Source organism: Apium graveolens, chromosome 5 (genome assembly GCF_009905375.1).
Source record: "Apium graveolens cultivar Ventura chromosome 5, ASM990537v1, whole genome shotgun sequence".
NCBI lineage: Eukaryota > Viridiplantae > Streptophyta > Magnoliopsida > Apiales > Apiaceae > Apium > Apium graveolens.
Genome location: NC_133651.1, coordinates 295,189,891 through 295,198,558, shown reverse-complemented (window position 1 = coordinate 295,198,558; position 8,668 = coordinate 295,189,891). Strand labels below are relative to the sequence as shown.

At 36.3% G+C, this 8,668-nt stretch overlaps 1 non-coding gene across 1 annotated transcript; it reads left to right on the top strand.

The window, feature by feature from the left end:
* The first annotated feature begins 204 nt into the window (after positions 1 to 204).
* LOC141662323 (small nucleolar RNA R71) lies at positions 205 to 311 on the top strand. The gene has a single exon (XR_012550444.1). It is a non-coding gene; the product is annotated as a small nucleolar RNA R71 (small nucleolar RNA).
* The last annotated feature ends 8,357 nt before the right edge of the window (positions 312 to 8,668 follow it).

The window sequence follows — 8,668 nt, the reverse complement described above, 5'->3', positions numbered from 1 at the left end:
TCCAACTCCAGAATTCCTGCTACTTTCCCCTGAGTCATTCTTTGGGAAGGATTCTGGTACTCATTAGCAGTCATCAGTTCAATAAGTTCATAAGCTTCATCATAGCTCTTAGCCCACAAGGCTCCTCTTGATGTTGCATCAAGCATGGCTCTAGAAGTAGCACCCAATCGATTGTAGAAACAGTTGATAATCATCCAATCAGGCAAGCCATGGTGTGGGCACTTCCTTAACATCTCCTTATATCGATCTAAAGCCTCACACAGCGATTCTCCAGTTTGCTGCGCGAACTGGGTAAGAGCATTCCTGATTGCTGCAGTTTTCGCCATGGGGAAGAATTTAGTGAGAAACTTTTGAGCAATATATTCCCAAGTGGTGATAGACCCTGCTGGTAGAGAATGTAACAAGCACTTAGCTTTGTCCCTCAGAGAGAATGGGAAGAGTCGTAGCTTGATAGCATCTTCAGTCATATCATTGAAATTGAAGGTGTCGTAGATCTCGATAAAATCCCTGATGTGCATGTTGGGGTCTTCGGTAGGAGAACCCCCAAACTGAACTGATTCTGAATCTTCTGGATCGTGCTTGACTTGATCTCAAAAGTGTTAGCCCTGATGGCTGGTCTAATGATGCTAGACTGGATATCATTAATCTTATGCTTACAATAGTCCATCAAAGCCTTCGGATTTTCTGCTTGATCACCCATAGCTACTATAATTGGCTCTTCAACTTTCTTTTCTTCTTCTACCTTCTTTTCTTCCTCAAAAACTTGCCTACGAACTACCAAAAGTTCTTCCTCGGCTTTATCCAGTATTCTCTTACGAGTACGCGAACGCGTATGTATACACCCTCGCTAGATCAACTGAAATAAGACAAGAAAATAAATAAGTAACAATGTCCGAGTCAATGAACTTTAACGACCAATGATGGAATGCACATAAACTAATAATTAACACTACAGTCCCCTGCAGCGGCGCCAAAAACTTGTTAGTCGCTAAACACGCGCTAATATTACACGCAATTATATGCGTTCGCAAGTATTATAAGATATAAATCAGATTCAATCCCACATAGAATGTATTGGTTAACTAATCAATCCATGCACTTAAGCAACAATGTATGGTTATTATTCAATGCTAAGATGATAACAAAGTGAGGTTGTTTATAACTAAGAATTATGCTAACTATTATAACTAAGAGAATAAGATAGACTGAGTTAATATATATGACAAATATGGGATTCTAACTTCATTAAGTACTTCATTCAATAGCCTTATTGTTCTTAACCTTAGCATGCAATGGTGATGACACTAATCAGACAACACGAAACTGATAAACGCCAACTTTCGTTGCACGAGTACCATTCTACCAGACATCCACAAAAGAGATAGGAGCTGAATATGCACCAATTATATTGAGACCCTATATGTCTATAGAATTTGACAACATAACGGTTTAAGCACAAGTTATCTATCTTGATTAAACAGGGCAAGTAAGATGGTTAAAATTACCTACAAATCATGCCTAACAATACATGAACCTATGCTAGCATGGCAAGTTCTAATTCCTTAAATTCACTTTCGCTTCATTAAGAATTAACACACTATCTTATAAGTTCTCGACGCTCACAAGACGAATACGCACAACCATAGCTAGGATATCATACAATCACCACATACTAAGGTATTGAAATAATTTAACTAAAGAAATCCATAAATAAATCCGCTAGAACCCCACGATAACGATTAGCTCATTATCGAACTCATCGCCAATGTGGGTTCCAATGAATACATGATATAACAATCATAGTCTTTATATAAATAAATAAACCAAAGTACAAACAAGAGTAAAGGTTCAGCAAAATAAGAAACAAGCATCCAAATTACAACTTAAAACAAAGATTCACAAGAATAAACTAGATCCTTTTCGCCTTTGTTGAATTGTGCCCAAAAGGTCTCTTGTCGTCTTCTCCTTGCTTAATGTCTCTGAAAAATGATCTAAGTTATGTTTATATAGCAGTCCATGCATCCCAGGAGTCCAGCAAATCAAATTGTAGTTGAATTAGGATTGCGCGCTGATTTTCTGTTCTCTCGGTGCGGCTACGCGCAACACCAGTGCGGGCGCGCCTGCCTTCTGCCAAAAATTCTTTTTTTCTTCTTCTTTATTCCTTGCAGCTTCGATCCAGTCTTTCAAGATTTTATTCCAGCACATCCTAAACACCATATTAGCATAAAAATAATGCTAATTTACCTGATTCACAAAGTAAAGCCTGAAATGCAAAAATACTTGAAAACACGTTAAAACACAAATTACTTGAGTACAAATTCACCAACTCAAAGCTTATTAGAGCATAAATAAATGTCATAAATTCCACTTAACACACATATACCTTCATGTACTTCTTCCAGGGCAAGTCGAGCATCATCTGGCCTGAGGCACCTTAGATAAGGAATTACGAAAAACCTCTTATAAAGAATCCCATCAATTAAAAAATATCTTAGGGCTCGTACAGATACTTTTCTTGCCTCCACTACATCACTAGGAAGCCGTCCAGTTTGTATATGAGCCTAAATAGGATCTATGCACGACTCTCCAAGTCCAATGGGGGAAACTAGCTTAACATCAATGCTCATTTTCTTCAGGACACGAAAATATACGCTTCCAGAACTATTCTCGATATTAGAAGAGGCAAATTTGGATAACGCATCTGCCTTAGCATTTTCTTCCCTTAGAATATGCTCGACATGACACTCGTCAAATTAAGTCATCACAGCTCTCACTAGGCATACATACTTCGCCATGATCTTGTCCCTTGCTTCAAATTCCCCTTTGACCAGGGCTAGTACAAGCTTCGAATCCCCGCAAACTTTCAAGTTCTTTACTCTCAATGTCCCAACTAGTCCTAGCCCTACGATCAAAGCTTCGTACTCAGCTTCATTATTTGTAGTTTGAAAATCTAACTTCATAGCATATTCAATTAAGAACCCATCGGGGCTTTGTAAAACTAGCCCTGCTCTACTGAAGTTTATTTTCGATGCTCCATCAAAATAGAGAACCCATAATTCCTTGTCCTTGATATGTTCCCCTCCATTTTCCTCTTTTTCTCCATGCCCTGGGATGCAGTATCTTCCTGCCCCGGACTTCTTGGTTGGGGATTGTGGCGCCCTCCAAACCCGGGTCAGAAGTTTGGGGTCCACACACACACCTTATTTATAACCTGCTTATAACAATAATAAAGATAATAATAATATATACAACCAACCACCATGGACCGCAACAGGTTAAAGTATGCCCACAAGCCACACACACTAATATATTACAAACCGTTCAAATCCCAACTATTTCAAACTCAAACTGAGTATTAAACATGATTACAAACTTTTACAAACTTAAATTATCCCAAAAGAAGCCTATTAGCTCAGCTTTCTCAACCTGAACCCCTAGCTCTCGCGCTGGACTGGGGATCCTCTTTACCAACTGGTTCCTTTTTAACTGGAAAGAATATAAACAACATCGCACAAATGAGCTAACTAGCTCAGCAAGTCACAATGACAAAACTGAGAATAATGATCATCAGGTAAATATGATTATGATATCAAGTGAATAATGGATTATGATTTAGAATTGGATATTATACTTTTAATTTAAAAACCAAGGTTAGGCTGCTGATCAGTCACGCACTAACCTCGAGCAAGGCACACAGCATTGCTCTAACTACTGGATCCAAGGCACACATTGGCCTAACTTGACCATTATATGGTCTGACCACGAATCTGGTCCACAATTTTATAAAAACAATCCAATTCTAACATAATAACAGAATATGCAATAATAAACAATAACCGAAATCATTAACAACAATAAATGTTTAACAATGAAAGGGTTTCAATCCTTGTAAGGATCAACAAGGTACTTTCAAAGCTTGAATGATGGGTAATGAAAGAATTGGATAACAAAGGAAACAACGTTTCAGGGTTTCAAGGATTTGGTCTTTCAAAGCATAAGATATCATGGATTGAGTATATAATAATTCAGTTCAGTGTCTGGTATTTAGTTTGTATGTATTTGTGGAGTAGTATCGTAGATTTGTGGTTCGTGTTTGGGTATACAATAATCAATGGCTTAGAAAGAATATGGTTCATAGCTCAAGAACAATAACTGAAATCAGGATTTAGGTTTCCGTGCTTCAAAGCACTTGCAATGTCAACAAGACTATGAAGAATTATGATATCTCGAGAAAGTTCAGAACACTTGCCTGGTATTAGCTTACTACTCTGCACTCGCTTCCAATCACAACCATTTTACTCTTCAACTATCTGTTTTTCTTTCCTACGTCTTGCCTCTTCTGCTCACATATCATAAGCATCTATCAATCATCAACTCACAAGATTCTATTCAACACATACTTCTATCTACCCTTCGTTTTACCCAAATCCGATTAACGGATTGAAATCTATGCAATAACGAAGTAAACACCGAATATATAGACCGATAGTCAAACAACAGGTCACGTATAACACATAATACATCACGTAATCAATGACATATCATTTATAAAGAAGTCTCGGGTTATAAATGTGCTTTCGGGTATTTAAAATAATTTTTAAAATATTTTTCGGAATTAAAACGGGTCGTTGGATCAATTTCGGAATAATAAACAGGGTTCGGTTGGCCAATTCTGGCTCCGAAACAATTTTAGAATAATTATTGAGCCTTGAAAATAATTTAGAATAATATTTTAAAGCTCAAAACTATTTTTTGAAATTTTTAAATCATTTTTAAATAATTAAATCTAATTAAATAATTAATTAAAAATCAATTAATAATTAATTAAATCAATTAATCAATTAATTTTCGAATTAATTGACTAATTAATCAATTAAAAATTAACTGAAATTAATTAACTAATTAATTCAGATTTATTTGTGAATTAAAAATAATTTTCAGAATTAAAATAATAATTTTTAGAATTTTCAGAAATTAAAAATAAATTTTTATAATAAAAATAATTAGGAAATATGATTTTTAAACATTTTTAAAACAGGAATCCAATTTTTGCAAAGTCTGGAAACTTCAGGGACCTAACTGTATCGTCCCCAAAAGTCCAGGGACCAAACTGTAAATTTTACATCCCGTCGCCGGAAAACACAGGGGTGGCCGGAGAACACCATTCCGGCCTCCTCACCTTGCCACAAGCTCCAGATCACATCTACAGGTTACCAGGAAAACAACTATGCAATCAAAACAACCTAACAATCCCTGAGTTGGCCGGAATTTGGCCGTGAAATTTTCCAGTTTCCGGCGAACATCGGAAAACTTCAAAACACAACTCCCTTCTCTACAGACCTCGTTGGTTCATGAAACGTATACGACTAGATTGCAAATTTCACAGAGAACACAACTCACTATAACACAATATCAATCTATCACAAGATATAAAACCCCCAAATTTCAATTAAGAACATTCATACGGGTTATAAACCCTAATTTTGAAATTCGAAAATCAAACTCAAATTTGAACATGTTATTGAACTCCAAATCAGACGTATGACATATGAAAATCATCAGGAAAACAAGCTCTACAACATGCAATCATCAAATCATACAAACAATCATCCGAACAAAAATTCATATTTTTAATAAAATAAATTCGAAAATAAATAAATTTTTAGAAAAATAACCTTGATTTCTGCAGTGAAACAAAGCTCAGAATCTGATAGAACACCTCAAATCCTTCGTTTTGGTTACTCAAGCTTTGAAAACAGAGATCGGTAACACCTTCGTTTTGCTGTTTGATTCTTAGAACAGTTTTAGGAAATTAGGGCTTTTCTCTGAAAATTATATAATTATCTGTCTGCAAATAATTTTGATACGAAATAAAATACGGTAAAAGGCTATTTATAATTACGGAAAATTAGTATCCCGTTGGATCATTCCGGATATAAAACGGTACGTTTATTTGTAAAAACTGATCCAAACAGTATCGGTTTTCGGGATAATTATCCAAATCAGTACAATTTATACTGCGGTCTTGGTCTCAGCACCTGGTTACACATATTACGAAGTGATAATTGTGATAGTTTAATAAAAAGCTCCCGTTTATTGAAAATACGGGTTTTATTGATTTACCGAAACGAATATTGTATCGAAAATGTTGCGCCGGGACCCGCGTAGGACAAACCGTAAGCCGGATCGAAAAAGTCGAAACATGGAAAATGCTCGGAATATTACAATTAGGTTAGGAAGGAGTTCTCGGAAGAGTTTCGGGTTCCAAAAACGTAACAACGGTTGACGTCAGTTGGTTCCCGTTTTTATAAAATAGATTTTAATTACCCGGAAAAAGATTTTAGAAATTTCATATGATTCTTATAAATCCATAAATCAACATAAAAATAATTAGGAAGATATAACAATTATCTATATTTTATTTTGGACATATAAAAATTAAAATACTCAATTAATATTATTTTTGAATATTCAAGTATAGATAACACTTAACAATTAGCTCACAGAATAGATACTGAACACACATAATAATTATATAATAGCAAAATAATTACACGATATATCCCGGATATTACATCCTTCCCCCCTTAAAAGGATTCTGTCCTCAGAATCTCTAAGAAAACAAATGAGGGTACTTTTCTCTCATATCATTTTCTAACTCCCAGGTTGACTCTTCAACCTTTGGGTTTCTCCACAATACTCTTACTAACTTTACCACTTTATTTCTCAATACTTTCTCTCTTGCCTCTAGAATCTCTATCGGACTTTCTACATATGATAAATCTGCCTGAAGCTCTATTGGCTCATATTCTATTACATGCCTGGAGTCTGGATTATATTTATTAAGCATTGATATGTGAAAAACATTGTGAATGTGCTCCATGTGTGGAGGTAACGCCAAATCGTAAGCTACTTTGCCAATACGCTTTAGGATTTCAAAAGGTCCGACATATCTTGGGCTTAGCTTCCCTTTCTTTCCAAACCTCGTTAGTCCTTTCCATGGTGATACTTTCAGTAATACCAAGCTTCCTTCTTCAAATTCCATGTCTTTCCTTGACTGGTCTGCATATTTCCTCTGACGATCTTGAGCGGCTGTTAATCTTTTCTGGATAAGTTCAACAACTTCCTTTGTCTGCTGTACCAGTTCAGGTCCAAGTATCTTGCGTTCTCCTACTTCGTCCCAATATATTGGAGATCTACATTTGCGTCCATAAAGGGCTTCATAGGGTGGCATTCCAATGCTGGCATGATAACTGTTGTTGTAAGCAAACTCTACCAGAGGTAAATGTTCGTCCCAACTTCCTTTGAAATCAATAGCACAAACACGTAACATATCCTCGATTGTCTGGATCGTTCTTTCACTTTGGCCATCCGTTTGGGGGTGATAAGTTGTACTCATATTCAGTCTTGTTCCCAAACATTCTTGAAAACTCTTCCAGAATCTTGAATTAGACCTTGGATCTCGATCAGATACGATAGACACTGGAACTCCATGATGAACTATAATTTCTTTCAAGTACATATGGACTAACTTGTCGAGCGAAAATCTTTCATTTATAGGCAGAAAATGAGCTGACTTGGTAAGTCTATCTACTATAACCCAAATGGCATCATGATTAGCCCTTGTCCTTAGTAATCCAACTATGAAATCCATGGCAATATGTTCCCACTTCCACTCTGGAATCTCCAATGGCTGTAGCAATCCGCTTGGTCTCTGATGCTCTGCTTTAACTCTCTGACAGGTATAACATTTGCTAACCCATTCCGCAATTTCCCTCTTCATATCTGGCCACCAATAATTCTTCTTTAAATCTCTGTACATTTTGGTACTCCCTGGATGGATGGAATATCTTGAACTATGTGCTTCTTGTAAAATTTCATTCTTTAACTCCGTCACCGGTGGAATCCAGATTCTAGATGAAAATCTCAAAATGCCTTGATCATCCTTCTGCGTGCATAATTCTTCACCTACTAAACGATTTATATCTTGATCCATTACATCTTCCTGACATTTCTTTATTTTCTCCAACAACTCCGGCTGGAAAGTCATACTGTACACTTTCACTTCCTCAGGTTTGCAAACTCTAATTTCCAATTCCAATTTCTGAAATTCCTTATATATATCTTCAGGTACTGATAACTCATTTAACTTTTCCTTCCGACTTAACGCGTCTGCCACCACGTTCGCCTTACCGGGATGATAATTAACCGAGCAATCATAATCCTTGATCAATTCTAACCATCTCCTTTGCCTCATATTAAGTTCCTTCTGGGTAAATATATATTTCAAACTTTTGTGATCCGTGAAAATCTCACACTTTTCTCCATACAAATAATGTCTCCAAATCTTCAAAGCGAAAACTATAGCTGCTAACTCCAAATCATGAGTAGGGTACTTCTGTTCGTGTGGTTTTAATTGCCTTGACGCATACGCAATCACCTTGTCGTGCTGCATAAGAACACATCCTAATCCTTTGTAGGAAGCATCGCTATAAATTACGAAATTCCCTTGATCGTCTGGAAGTGACAAAACAGGTGCTGTGATTAATCTCCGCTTCAATTCCTGAAAACTTCCTTCGCACTTGTCATTCCATATAAACTTTTCATTCTTTCATGTAAGCTTTGTCAATGGTGTTGCAATTCTTGAGAAATTCTGAACGAATCGTCG